This window comes from Athalia rosae, chromosome 2, assembly GCF_917208135.1.
Source record: "Athalia rosae chromosome 2, iyAthRosa1.1, whole genome shotgun sequence".
NCBI lineage: Eukaryota > Metazoa > Arthropoda > Insecta > Hymenoptera > Athaliidae > Athalia > Athalia rosae.
The window spans coordinates 24,461,966-24,476,650 of NC_064027.1; positions in this window are offsets into that span (position 1 = coordinate 24,461,966).

Consider the following 14,685-nt stretch of genomic DNA (forward strand, 5'->3'; position numbering starts at 1 on the left):
ATGTGCACCAGGAGTGCGGAGCGACTCCGGGTCTCCGCTCTCTCGAATTCACTGTGACAGGTTCAAGTTCTCCGAGGCACCTGAAGGCCCCGAGACACCGACTTTATAACGCGGGTAACGAACATACCTAAGAACTTACGGGACGAATGCATGCGAAGCAGGTGAGACTCGATTTTAAACACGACGCCCGCAGGACTTTTTACTCTCGTTCCGTAGCCTTTTCTTTTCATTGCTTTTCTCTTCATTTTTTTTTTATTTATTTTTTCTTTTCTTTTCCTTTACTCGATTTTTAAACGCGGCGTCCGAGGCTTGCCAACCTCATTAGCCAAGATCGCGAGGACATTCGCGTCGATAAGGACACTGCGGCGACGAAGCGCGGCGGATACCGGGAGCACCCGCGAGACGGTAAATTCCCACCGAAATGTATCCGCCGCTCGGGAGCCGAGCCGCGTCACGTTCACGTGTGTAATGGATACGTGTGCAGGTATAACGCGTATGGGAAGATTTACGAAAAAATTCACATGCCCCCTTTAATTGGTCGGATAACCAATACGCGAGATTTTATTGTTTCTTTTACTGCACCCAGCTGCGCTAAACGTCGGTTATGGCATGTTGTTCTCCGAGAGAAGGAGAGAAAGAAAGAAAATAAAATAATCATCTCGATTATCGCACCTCGAAAAATTCTCACAGCCGAGAACAGATGCGGGAGAACACGGAGTGAAAGACATAAATAAATTCCGACAATTCACGCAATACGTTCTTAGTTTTCTACTGACAACTGGGAAAACTAGACATATCCGAGAGGCGTCGTTGTTATATTATCATGAGAATTGAAATTGTAATCCTCTACTGGTTTAGATACGCACCTCTACACACGCGCGCAGGCACACGCACACACGCACACGCACACACACACCTATGACTCCGTATCGTGCATGGGAACCTCGGCGAGTTTAATGGCCCGAGGAAATGAACCGAGTTGGTGGAATTATTAAAGCACATACGACCCATACAAGCTTATTTACCGAACCTGTGCATCACATGCACCGCGGACGAAAACAAGGAGCCATTTCGTTCGTATTTAACGCGGCTACCGAGTCCCGGGAATCAAATACTTCACGTGTACGTCGTCGTCGTGGTCGTGGTCGTGGTCGTGGTGGTCGTCGTAGAGGTAAAAGAAGCTGGGCCACACTTGACCGGGGTGTAGTGCAACGGCAAACACGACACTTCGAAGGAACGTCGTAAGTACGGAATACACGTACGGTGTATAACGTCGCGTGTGCCTTTCCCACGCCGCCCACGAGCTCGAGGATTGCGCCTCAATTCCGGCGACTCGCGTCATTATAATTTTCTTTTTTTTTTTCATTTCGTTTTTTTTTCCAGTCTCGGGCACTTTCCTCAACCGAACGTCCAGGATTGACCGTGATTTTGTTTTTTCGTTATCGGAAAAATTTTGCCCTATTATCTTATCGCTCGACGGGGCCCGGTATACGGAGATGCTTTTTTTTTTATCTTCCGTTTTCCCTTCCAATTTTAAAACGGTTCGTTAGAAATTTACTTGAGGAATTCGAAGCGCGGCGCGTGCGTGCGCGTAACATTCGAAGAGCAGAGAACTGTACCATTAAAATCGTTTATTGCAGTAATTTTCGTTCGTTCGTGAATCACCGAACATCGGACAGACGAAAAGTCCGCTCCCACGCCTCGCGTTATTTGATAATGGGGCCCACTTGAGGCCACCGCTTCTACTTCTCAAGAGATGGAAATTTTTCGGAAAATCACCCTTTTCCACACCGTTCAGTTTAGCCGACCATTGCGGCGGTTCAGCGCACCGGGTCGTTCTACTCTGAAAACTAATAATCATAATAACAACGATAAACGCGCCATGGATTATAGGCACGACGCCGAAGGCTGTCAGGAATACCAGGTAAAACGATTCCGAAGTTGCGAGTCGGAGATTGAAAAGAAGAAAAAAACAAGAAAACGAACGAATAAAATTGGTCCAAAAAATTTTTGCCCACCTTTAAAACTCGTCGAGTTTCCCACGGCGATGAGTGCCGTATACTCTAGGATGTTTCGAACGCGGTATAATTGGAAGTTCCGAATCAGTAGAGAGACACACACCTTCGCGAAGAGATGAAAAAAAAAAAAAAAAAAAAATATAAGAGGAAGAAAAGATCGTTTTGCTTTCCTACCGAAATAGTGGAGAGATTTTATTTCATTGTTTTTTTCACGTCGAAAAAAGGGAGACGCACGATGTCAGGTGTCTCCCCGGAGATACCTACCTTATTTCGAAAGCTGATGCGCGCCGCGCGGAATAAGAGAGACGTCGTTTCCTCCGTACTATTGGACTAAACAATCTGCGTACAAATCTAGAATTTATATTAGGCATTAGTGGCACACAAAGGGATGAGGATCGTACGTATACCACTCTTATTTATAGAGACGTTCAGCTGTTGCGGGTTGTGGTGGTAACTGCTGCGGGTGCGAAAGAAGAAAACCACCTGCGTTTTTCCGTATCGTACGAATGCGTAACAATTAAGAGAGGTATTTCTATTCACCGAATCGTTTCACACCGACGATCCGAATTGTATAGATATGCCGCCGCCGGTAGTCATCTCCGGTAAATTTTTCACGTCGTACAATCAACGTTCACAGAAATCCTCGCGCTTGGCGTTTTCGCGTCGCTTTTTTTGTTATTTCAACGGATGATTTAATTTTCTAATCTTCCCAACTTCGTTTACTGCGAAAGTTCTTCGAGGAATTCGGTTTTATCGAACGGACTGCGGTATCAGCGTTAATTTCTCGGTGGCGTTAACTACCGGGCGTGACCAAAGTCGGAATGACTCGTATCTCGACAAACCATATAGCGAGAGTTAATTGGCTTGCAATTTCCCGGTTGCGGTAAGTTCGCCTTTGGTAATCCGAAACTCTCGACGACGGATCGTTGTTCAGCCTCTAAAAGTAGAACCTTAAATCACCGGCGAAACGCACACACGGGGTGGCGCAAAAAAAAAAAGAAACGAACAAACGAATGTATAGAGCAAACAGTCTGTTTCAATACATATGTAAACCTCATTATTTTTTTTCTTACCGAAAATCATCCGAATCGAACCGTGATCGAGTTTTTGAAACTCCAACAATATCTTTATCCGTTTTCGCAAATAGGCACACTAGATAAATTTTTTCATTCATTGTCAGTTTAAAATGAAAACGAGTAAAATCTCATGGGATTCGTTGACGCGTTGATCTTTTATTCGACCATTGATGATCGATCGGTTACCATAGGGTCACCCGGTATACGTACCTAGGTATCCACGATACAGATCCGGGTGGGCCATGTACGAGGATGATCCCACATGTGAACCACCGCGCCATGTGCCGATGGTAAAGCACGTGTTAAAAGTTTTCAGAATTTGGCAACAAACAGGAACCAGGCAGTTCTATGTGGGGAAGATCCCCGAAGAGATTTGTCTGCGGGGTGGGCTGTGCCGCTGGTGCTACAATTCGTATTCCTCTTGGCGCCACGTGGTCCGAATATTCAGGCCAAATGTCTCTTTCCCCCGAAACCCGCTGGAATATCCAACGTTTTAACGTTCGCCCATAAATTTACCCCGAGAATCCGAAGTAATGGAAAAACTGTAAAAAAAATCTCGCACGGTTATTACAGATGGTTCTCAAAAGCCCCGGATAAAATGAAAATTAATTAAAAACTCTCGATTTTCTAATAGTTTTTTCGAGGGAATTACACGCGTGTGCAAATAACAGGGAGCTGATTCGAGGATGCTTGGCGTCCCAGATGCAGAAAACACATACATGCATCTATGTAAAACTTACTGCTCAGTTGTCGCTGATAATGCGAGCAAACATGCGCTGGGTCAGGGACGGTACTTCGCCATTCGTGTGTAACGTATCTACAATGACCGTGACGTTCGTAAACGTAGAATAAATATAATACACTTCCAGGGTCTTGCCAATCCATGCCTAACTCATTGTCAGCGGAGACATATTCACGCATATGGGTAACTGCGAGTGCTGTGATATGTAAGTAGACCAAAGTCTCTTTGAAAAAGAAAAAGTAGGTAGAAAGAAAAAGAAAAAAAGAAAAAAAAAAAATTACAACGGCGCTAGCTCAGAGATCGAACCTTGGATCGGATCGTTTCGATTATTGAATAATTGACGGGTTACGGCGAGGTGGCAGTCGGCGGTAATCGGTGGTATTGGATACGGACGATATATCGCGAATCCGTTTCGGTTGGATATATTTAAATCGATTTATGAATTTCCACTGCACATCCGTAGCTGCATAATTAGTGATTTTAGCCGCATCTTATACACACATATACACATACATACATACGCTAGATAATATGTAAATACGTACTTGATATTTAGATACCGTTTATCACGTATCAAGTTTCTGTCGGTATTGCATGTCGCTCAAATTACATCTCGGAAAGAAGGAGAAGTCGAACGAGAAACTCGTCGCCTCTTTTTCGCTTTCTCTTCTCCTCTCGTTTCGTTATTGTACGTGTGTATACGTATACGTGTACGTACGTACGTACGTATACACCCGTGTACCCTACGTGTGCGTACGGAGGCTGCGGATGAGAGGCGGGTCTGTCAAGTATATATCGCGTGAGAAGGATCAGGGTCGAGAATATCACTCGTTACCATAACACGTGGGACACCCCTTACTACCCCACCGGGGTGAAACTTTCCTACTGTGCTACCTGTAACCTGGCGCCATCGGTCCAACCGAGGATCGTGTTCCCTTGGGAAACCACTTCCAAGAGTAGCTAGTACTACGAATAATATTATCTCAACCCAAGTTATACCCCGCGTACTAAGACGAGCGAGACGTTTCTTTTCTATTTTTCTTTTTAATCGTGCCGATAAGCAGATCAGTATTACAGGTGCCCAACTAACTGTAACGGGAAGTTTCGCGACGCATCCTATACATATACGTATCGCACAGATTATGACGTTCCGATAATCGTCTTCTAATTCTCTTTTTTTTTTTTTTTTTTCTCTTTAAACAACGTCAAATGAATCATCCGTCATTCGACATCTGGCGAACATCCTCATCGCTGTTTCGAACCTCCTCTCGATTTTTCCAAATCTGTTTTTTCAATTTTTCTTCTTTCGTTTTTCGTTTTTTTTTTGTTTTTATTTTTTTTTCAAGCATGATATCACGGAATATCATTCCAGTTGGGATTATTCCCGACCGGTTGGCTTTTGGGGGTTGCGGGGAACCGAGGGGGAGAAAAAAAAAAATTACGTCGGATATACGGTAATTGAAACAGCACGTGTCCGGTGACATGGGAGGGCGCGCTAATGGCGGCATTGCGTTATCAGGGTGAGTACCATCGCGAGTTTCAGGTTTGGTTGGGTTATCCGGAATCGCGGGGGTACGCCGCCGCCGCGGCCACCCTTGCCGCTGCAGGGGACGTCCATGTGAAAAGAGGATAAATATGTGCGCGCGCGTTACGTACGCGTACTGCGAGCATCGGTTGCGGGTGTAGTCGATATCAGCTTTTGATTTAGGCGGAACAACCCCCCGATTTCACTGCTCCCTCCGCCACCCCTCAATTTTGCGTCCCACACTACGCGCCACTTCACTGCCATTCTCTCTGTCTGCTGCCAGCTATTACACAATACGGGGAGGGTTTGATTTATATAACACACACGCGCACACACACACACACGCGTCGCGTTCGCGTTACGTTGCGTTGCGTTGTAATTTACATGTCACTTCGACATCGGACCGACCGATATCACGTTTCCAAATTAATAACAAGCTAAATGGCGGATGGGCCCCCCCCCTCGGCTGTCCGATCTAATTGGTGGATTTTTCTTTTCTTTTTTTTTTTTTCCACTTTGTTTCTATTAACGAAATGAGAAAAAAAAAAAAAAATCATGTAAAAAACCGATTAAACGTTTCTTCATAATTCGGAATTGAAAATTCGTGATTTCAGAACGGATCCGACGTAGATATCCCGACGCGGATACCGAACAGGTACGACTTCTGTTCGAAACGCCGCTTATTTCAAGACACATTTATTTAGCAATGAGGAAAATGCCACAAAAATTTATTATAAACATACACGCGGGTTGCTGCACTCGATTCTAGCGGTATCAAGGAGGCGACTTCATTCCGCGTGCTCTATAAAATATCCGAATTAATGTGTTCGGTACTTATCGGCAATATATTCGAAGAAATCGCTGGCTCACGGCCAGAACATGAAATCTGTGAAGAGTATAGGTAAGGTATCGGTCGCAAACATCCTCATCGTTTCTGCGTTCCACGTGATATTACGGAAATACACGAGAACGAAAAAAAAAAAAAAAAGAAAATAGAAGAGACAGAGTTAAAAAATGAGAAGAATGAATTCGGGCTAAAAAAAAAATTTCCTAATTGCGAAACGAATCTCATCATCGTCGCGGATGCCTCGGAATCGATATTTCTATCGACTGGATCGGCGCGTAAGTTTTAAAGTACCTCTTACTTGACGGCCATCTGGTTCTCCGGCACGAATATAGGCGTGTAGATACAGAGATAGGAGTCCGCGACGCCAACTGTGTTTTAAAGGCAATCTCGCTTAAACAGGGAGCGGATATATTTCGTTGGAGGGGGAGGGGGAGGAGGGAGGGGTCCAGGGGGACGGGGGGGGGGGGGGTTCGTTCGACGGGTGGCATTTGGCAGCCTCATCTCAGTTCGCCGGCGTGTAACTGCCAACCTCAGGGTTGGATTTTGGTGGTACGTGATCCCCCCGCTCTCCTCCTCTCCCTCGTTCACCTCTACAATCGCCATTTCCTCCCCTTCGTCCTCCTCCTCCTCCTACTCCTCGCCCTCATCCCTTAGGCATATGGCGTTTTAATAATTGAAGCGGACATCGTCGCAGATGGGGCGGCAGCTACGCACCGCATGGTCGCCCTGTCAAATATTTAGAGATTATAAAATACACGATAACATATTGTATTGGACCGGCTTGCCCAGATACGGCTAATGGATTATTTGTACTCGGGTGATCCCCGTCGCGACCCCTTTTCTCCCGCAGTAATATAAGCGCTTATGTACGGTGAAAAAAAATCAGCGATTTTCGCTACGTGCGGAAACAACGCAATCGTCATTGATTCGTCGTCGGTTGTTTTCTTTGCGATTGCTCTTTATTTTTTCTCCCTCAGACACGGGGTGTACCTTGCGCAAAGTTACGGTAGGAACGTCCGCGAGCTCGTGATGTTAATTGTCCCGTCTTTCTGGATTCGTGCCCGCCGTTCTGCTTTCAGCCAGGTGTGTAACCGGCGTGACTTAATTGAGACGGATGTTCTCAACCCTTTAGACCGACGCGGAAGCGCGCACGCGGCACGGCAGACGTCGTTTGTAAAAGCGTCGTTTAAGCTATCAGATTACTCCGGTCGTAAATTATATACGCGGCAACGCTAAAATTCAGATTAGAAAATCCGAACGCCGATCTCAACTAGCGCGCTTACACGCGTATTCGCGTGGAATTTTTTTCCGAGCTGACTCCCGCGACGATTTATCGCGTCGTGGAGAAATATATTTTTAAATACGTCCGCGACGATTTCAAAGATTCGCCCGATTCTCATCGCTGTTCGATGAATTATTTTTCCTCTAATGTACGATACAACCTGAGCAGGTGTGTCAGCGGGCTGTGATCTGACAAATAGCAAGGGGCGCGCGCGCGCGCGCGTGTTCGTTAGAAGTTCCCCCCGTAATTGCAGAACGGTAGCAGGTGTTTTGCAGAAAAGGTATACCAGCGATTTTCATTACTATGATTATTATTGCTTTTTTTATACATACTCTTCGAGGACGACGCTTGTTTCGGCTAATTTCGTCTACCTGAAAAAAAAAAACAAAGAGGATATTATCCTCGCCGAAAGAAGTATCGGTTGCTCTTTTCCGTCTTATCCTCTTCCTTTCGAATCCGTCGGTTTTTTCGCTCTCAAGGTGCGGCAATTCTATCGTTTTATTGTCCGATCGACGTTACCTACCTCGTTAAATTCCACGGAATCTCGCGTCTCGACAAAACGATTCGAATTAATTAAATAATTTTACACGTCCGCCGGGTGAAACTTCCCCTTCGGACGCGTACGTATAATGTAACATATACGTACGTGCGGTGGGGTAGACGAGAAAAGTTATCCCGCAGGTTTTATATCTCTCACATTGTGTTTTTGACGCAATGAGGAGGAGGAGAAGCGTACAGTCGGTCGGGAGGGAGGAAGAGGATTAGCTGATTGGCGTCGGCGAGGCCATCTGCGTCGCGTTCTCGACCCTCTCCGTGGATTAGTGCGCGTCAAGTCCCACCTCGTGCACATGCCAACGGCAACGACGACGATCCGACGAACGCTAGTGTGGGAGTGAATGGAGGAGAAGAAAGAAAAGAAAAAAAAAAAAGAAAGAAGAGAGAAGGAGAAAAATAGAAAAAGAAAAAGGAGGGAAAAATGGTCTATGTTGTACTAGCCGGTCGTCGCAACGTAGCTGCGGCGTACATGTATTATACGTACGCGACTGTACGTAGGTATATATATCGAAACGACGAAGACAGCTGACGCAATCAGACTTATTATCCCCGTGAGGGAATGGCGGCAACCCCCGTTGCAGCTATTCCCTTTTAGCCGCGGGACGAGAAAGGGGCGTGAGACGTCCCCCCGGGCTATCCCCATCGCCCTTTGGGACATCGACCCGAGACTCGAGGTAATTTCAAATTGGTCAACCAAGAAGTGGAAGTTTCGGGATCAGGATCGGGACGGGGATCAGAAGGTAGCACCAACGCCGTTCGAAGGGGCGGGGGTGTAGTTGAAGGAAAACAAAAAAAGGCGCGACCCCGAGGACGAACCGAAGATAGGTATCGGAGCTTGAAGCGTGAAAGCAGCTTCTCTGTTATTTTAGGTCCGAGTATTTTGCGAAATAGCTTTTTTCCCCCACCCCCGCAGGGAGAGAAACTCAACTTTTCTCGGCGATTGTAAAACCGCGAGCGAATTCGTCTGTTTTGAAATGGACAATAAAAACAAAACAGAACGAAAGAAAAAAAAAAAAAAAAAAACACACCGCTCCTTTTTCGAATTACATATATACAGAAAGGGGATTGGATGTCATCGGTTTTTTTTTTTTTTTTCTCCTCATGTCAAAATCAACGAAATCTTTGGATTCACATCCGGTTCTCTTTTCGTTATTTGTTTCAATTTCACTTTCCTTTATTTATTTCTCTCTTTCTTCATTTCCCGCATGTATGCCACGGTACACAGCCAGTCAAGGTTTGCTTTACGAGGGTATGGGGGGTGGGGATGGGTGCCGCTTCCCTTGTATATCTCCTTTGTGGACGACACACGGTGCTTAGGGTTCGAAGGGCACTGCAGCCGGTGCCTCTGGGACTCCGTTCGCCCCGTTGGGGACATCTGGTCGACACGAACAAACTTTTCCGATTCCTGTTCTGTCTTCTTCTAACAACCCCCCCCCCCCCCCCCCCAATCCACCCCTATCGTCACATATGCTTAGCAGACACCGTGCAATCCAAAACCCCTTCGCTACCACCTCTACCTCTTACCTCACTCACACCCCTATCTCCCGCGCGCGCGGTGAAAAAGTTGCGGAGTCTTTCGAAATATTCGGCGCTTCCGTTTTTTTTAATCGATTGAAATTCTCGCTGTACGATATCACTCGTTCGTTCGCCGTGAGAAATACCTCGTGACGTTTGGATGCAATAATTGAAACTAACGTCGGATGATCCGTGGCGGATCGCGGCTGGGAAGCCAAAGCTACCCTCAAATCTATTCTGGCCCGCCCTCTGAGGTTGCGGTGACCGACTGCGCCTCCACGTGTGCCGGGGGGGGGGGGGGAGGGGGGGGGGCGTCCCACGTGTCGCAATGACTTCCCTCAGCGGGGTGAACGCTCGCTTGGTTATATAGCCTTAAATATAGACCATCCAGGAACTGGTGGATAGCCTCGCCACTCTGTTGTCGGTACACCGTGGCAACGCGACGCCTACGGTGTGTCACGAATCGTTCGACAATGCGATCGGGGAAACTGGTCGAATCCTCCTGCGGAACGTGCAGTCCGAGAAAACGCTAAAGCCCTCACGAAAACGAAAGGAAGATTTTTTTTAATACCTTTCGGGGTTATTTCCATCGTAGGGTAAAATGTCGGGGTTAAATTTTCCAGGGCGAGTCCTTTGTACGGGTTCTGAAATACGTCATGAGTCATCTCGAGCTCGCTCATAGTTTCCAAGTGCGTTACTCTATGCGTCACGAGAGAATTTTTCGAAAAATTCTAAGCGCTCCACCGATCGCGTGGAAATTTCCGCAAACCGTTCGTATTTCTTGGTGAGGTAAAGTACCTAACCACGTTTTCGTTTGTCTCCCTCACTTCGTCATCCCCTTGCGAAGAAAGCGTCGACGATACCGCAGTGAATACTAGAACTAATTAATGCACCGACTCCGAGAAGTTGCACGTGGCTCGGTTTTTGTTTTTTTCAGCAAAAACTCTCGGGGGTCCCCGCGCTAAGCGAAGGGCCTGGGAGAATTCGGGCCGGTCCAGGCTCGCTTGGCTCCACTCAAGATTAAGCTATACGTGGAGACCCCGTTTCTCCCCTTACATAACGCAGCGCTTATGAGTTGGCTTTTTTCTCGAAGAAATCTTTTTTTTTTTCTTCCTCTTCTCTTCACTTTTCCAAACCACGGACCTCGGACCAACCACATGTGTTCAATGTTATATACCGCTGCAGCCCGTGCGCTCTCCGGCACAAGTGGTCGAAACGCACAAGTGTACCGGGGTGAGTTTGGTATTCGAAAATTTTTATTCAAATAAAATATTCCTCAATGTATATATACTTTCGACGACAGCTGGGATCGCTGCACCGCGTACTACGAATATATTATATACATACAGTATATCCATTGTACATGTTTATTCGTTATTATCGCTTGAAAATTTTCCAATTAGCAAGAAACGCCAGAAACTTATGTACATTCTCGTGAGGCTAATCGTGAGCTTGTTTTGTCCAGATGGCTAACACGACTTTCGGATGCGTCGAGTATCACGTATACATATATACACAATATGACTAGAAACGATCGTGCGCTGCAGTTACCGGGAACGCCTCGGGGTGACCTCAGAGCTCGTAGAACCGCCTCGAAAATCCCCGAGGCTATCGGGTCGAATTCATCGCAGTTTCGCGAGGGGTTACGAAAAACGTTGATAAACATTTAGTTTCTGTTTTTTTTTCTCTCTTTTTGCTCAACGGCATAATTTCTCTCCAACGATAAAGTTCGAACGCTTTTAACGCAACGATCTGTTTAGCCTTCCAAGCTATATACACGGCTTCAGTCCTCCCTTAAATTCCTTCCGGATTCTGAGTGCCGTTAGTCTCACGTTTAACGACGTGTTAAACGACTCTCGGAAGCGCCCAAAAAGCGTGGAGGGGGGGAAGGGAGGCTCGCCTCCATTGTCTCGAGGACGATTTTGCAACGAGGTTTTCCACCTCGTACCCCCGCTCAGGTATCTAGATGTCCGCGATATTGTCCCGGGTGGTTGGAAGCGGAGGGCGTGTATAACTGTAAGTATCGCTTGTTTTTGTTTCCCCACTAAATATTAGCTTCCTCTTAGCGCAAACAAAAACGATGCGCTGTAAGCGTAATCTCCGTGACGGCTGAATTTCCACCGTGGAATATTTTCGCCACGACGACGACGACGACGACGACGACGACGACGCGATGACCACGCACTCTCCGTGACAAATACGCGAGCGGAGGTGGGTGGGTATGCCACCGCGGGTACACCGAATACCCCGGTTTCCACGCGATATAAATACAAATATTTTGTCTTTCGTAGCCACATTATAATTTGGTTAGACATTAGTTATCGGATGATCAACAGAAGCCTCGGTCTACAAATCTTTCCACTATGTATCCGAAACGCTATAGGATGACTCCTTGCGCCGCTGATACAGGAAAGCTGTTGTTAACTATAATTAAGAAAATTCACAACGAGGTGCCGTGCGGGTGCCGCGCGCCTCGCGCTACCGCTTTCAAAAACTGATAACACGATTATAACGTAACCTAATCATAAATCATAGCTTATATTACCATCTGAAATTTGAGAAATCATCGTTAATTTAAACAGTCAATATTACTGTATGGTGTTAAATCGACGGTAAGGTACGTTAAATTTATACCGTGACCATAACAGAAAATTGTGTTTACAGTATCGGGGTACGCGGTCGAAAATACGTACCGCATTCTGTTTTTGTTATTTAGAAAAGAAAAAAAAAAAAAAATTTAATAAAAATTTCAACTGTCGCATAAGAAAACCTGATTAATTATTATTCTTTTTTTTTTTCTTTTGTTTTAATCCAATTATAACCCAATTTAGTTTTAGATTGCGTTGGATTATATATTACGCGATTAAATGCGTACCGCATTTACGCTAGATATATTCCAGATTATATATATAGAGAACCCATACGCAGACACCAAGAGACTATCAGATTACGGTGCGTGTGTGATCTAAATAAGAGACACCGCCGTCGAGCAATTAGCATTATTGCTTAATTACTACTTCGTCACTCGACAAATTATCGTCCGGTAATCTTTCTCTCGAAAACGCCGATCAACCTGTTCCCACCGCTCCGAGGATCTCGTTCGCTTCGACTTTACAAGGATCTTCGAGGACGTGGAGAGTTGTTTTTTTTTTTTTTTCGTTTTTGTTTTTTTTCAAAATTTTCAAAAACTCGAAACATTCGGAACGTGTACGGAAGTGCCGGGGCCTGGGCCGATTTTCGGACCCGTCGAAAGAAAAACCAACGGTGTATTTTATCGTCGCCGAGAACCACGAGGCGGAGGAATGAGTCTGGTGCGGCGGTACAAGACATTTTGGGATCATCCATCCCGGTCCTATTCAAGAACAGGCATTCCTTTCAAGTCTGAAAAACCCCATCGTCGGCCACCCGGACTTGGTAAAAACGATCGCCGACGCCCGGAGTGGCAGAAGTTTCTGGTGAGCCTCCGACAGTCATCCCCGAACGAAGTACGCGTTTCGCTCCCGCCTCGGTACGGCATATTGTTTCAGCTGGCGCGCCGTACAGACCCCGATATCGTACCGTCTCGCTCTCTCTGGCGTCGGTACGTCGCACGGTATAAATGCGGCATCGTATTCACCACACATGAATCTCCATATAGGAGGAACGGGAACGGGAACGGCGCGGCGCGACGCTGCGTCTGCTCGCCTCGTTACTCCGAAAATTACACGTGTGTATATGTGTACGTACGTACGTACATACGCACGCACGTATACCGCGTGAACCGCAATGATCCTTTCACGCAAATTCGCCATTACTCCCCGCGAATAAAATCTCCTTCGATTTTTCATATCGACGATTCCAGCGTCCGCCCCCCCCCCCCCCCCCACCCCGCGGAAATATATATAATACGAGGGTCGGAATCCACGTGTGCGCGAATCCTCCCTTCCCACGCGATTATTGTAAAATCCATAAACCCGTATGGCCCCCCCCCCCGGACGAAATCCAGGTGCGCGGTTTCGGGAGTACGTTCGCGCGCCCGACGTTTTTACGACTTCTCGACGCGCGAATACCTTTTCGCGCCAATTTTCCACACGCCCCTCTAATCTCCGGTAGGAGCGAAATTTTTTCGAAAATTTCTTTCCGCCGTTGTATCCCCGTACGAGGCCACAAATATATCCAAACGATGGTTCTAATAATACTGCAGAACATACCCGCGTAGGAAACGGAAGTCAGCTGACAGCTGGGTCTCTTGCAGAGAAGTACGGGAGGAGTAGAGAGCGAGCGAGCGGACCCAGCGACAGAAACGGCGACTACACGTATGTATATAACTATACGTTTCACGTGATTTACGTTAATAGTCAAAGAGACACGGGAATACACGTATAGGTATGTGTGGATCGTGTACGTGCACCGTCTACTACATATGTATCTACAATGTATACAGTAATTCGTAGCACGCGACCCTGTATACGCACAGGAGTGCCGAAGCACAAACTTTCTTATTTTTCTTCTATTTAACGTTGTTTTTCATTTTTTTCGGCGGGAGAGGGGGTACACACGTTGTACAGTATATCGTAAACAAATAAAACGGAGCTAAAAGTTTCCTAAGGAGTCACAGCTTGGAAGAGGGAATTACTTCCGTCGGACGTACGTACGTACGCGGCGCGCGTATACGCGCCAGCCGAGTCCCGAGGGACGAGATAAAATTTTTATCCTCAAGTATCGCAATTATTTATTTTACATTTTTTCCTTTCTACCAGGAATGAGGGCTCGGGTTCATTTTTCTTCCGATTAGCCGGCCGGTTTACAAGTGTTTTCAAAAAATACCGCTCGTATCTGCTCACGAGTGCCCGAAAAGATATAGAGCTAGTCCAGACGCGCTAGTCTATACCTCGTCACGGAGTGCACTTGTTTTTTTGCAACCCCGGTTCGCGCGGGTAGGACCGCGCCGAAGAAACTCGCGTACTCCGGTCAGGAGAGAAAAAAACTTCTCGTCGTCGTCGTAATCGTCGAGGTCAAAAACGGCGGGGGCTCCCTTTTTCCTCGACTTCGAGCGCATCGTCATTGTTTTTTCGGAGGTCACGTAGCGACGCGAAAATCCAGATTTTTTTTCAACGGGGCTCGAATCGGCCGGAGCCGGGGGTTA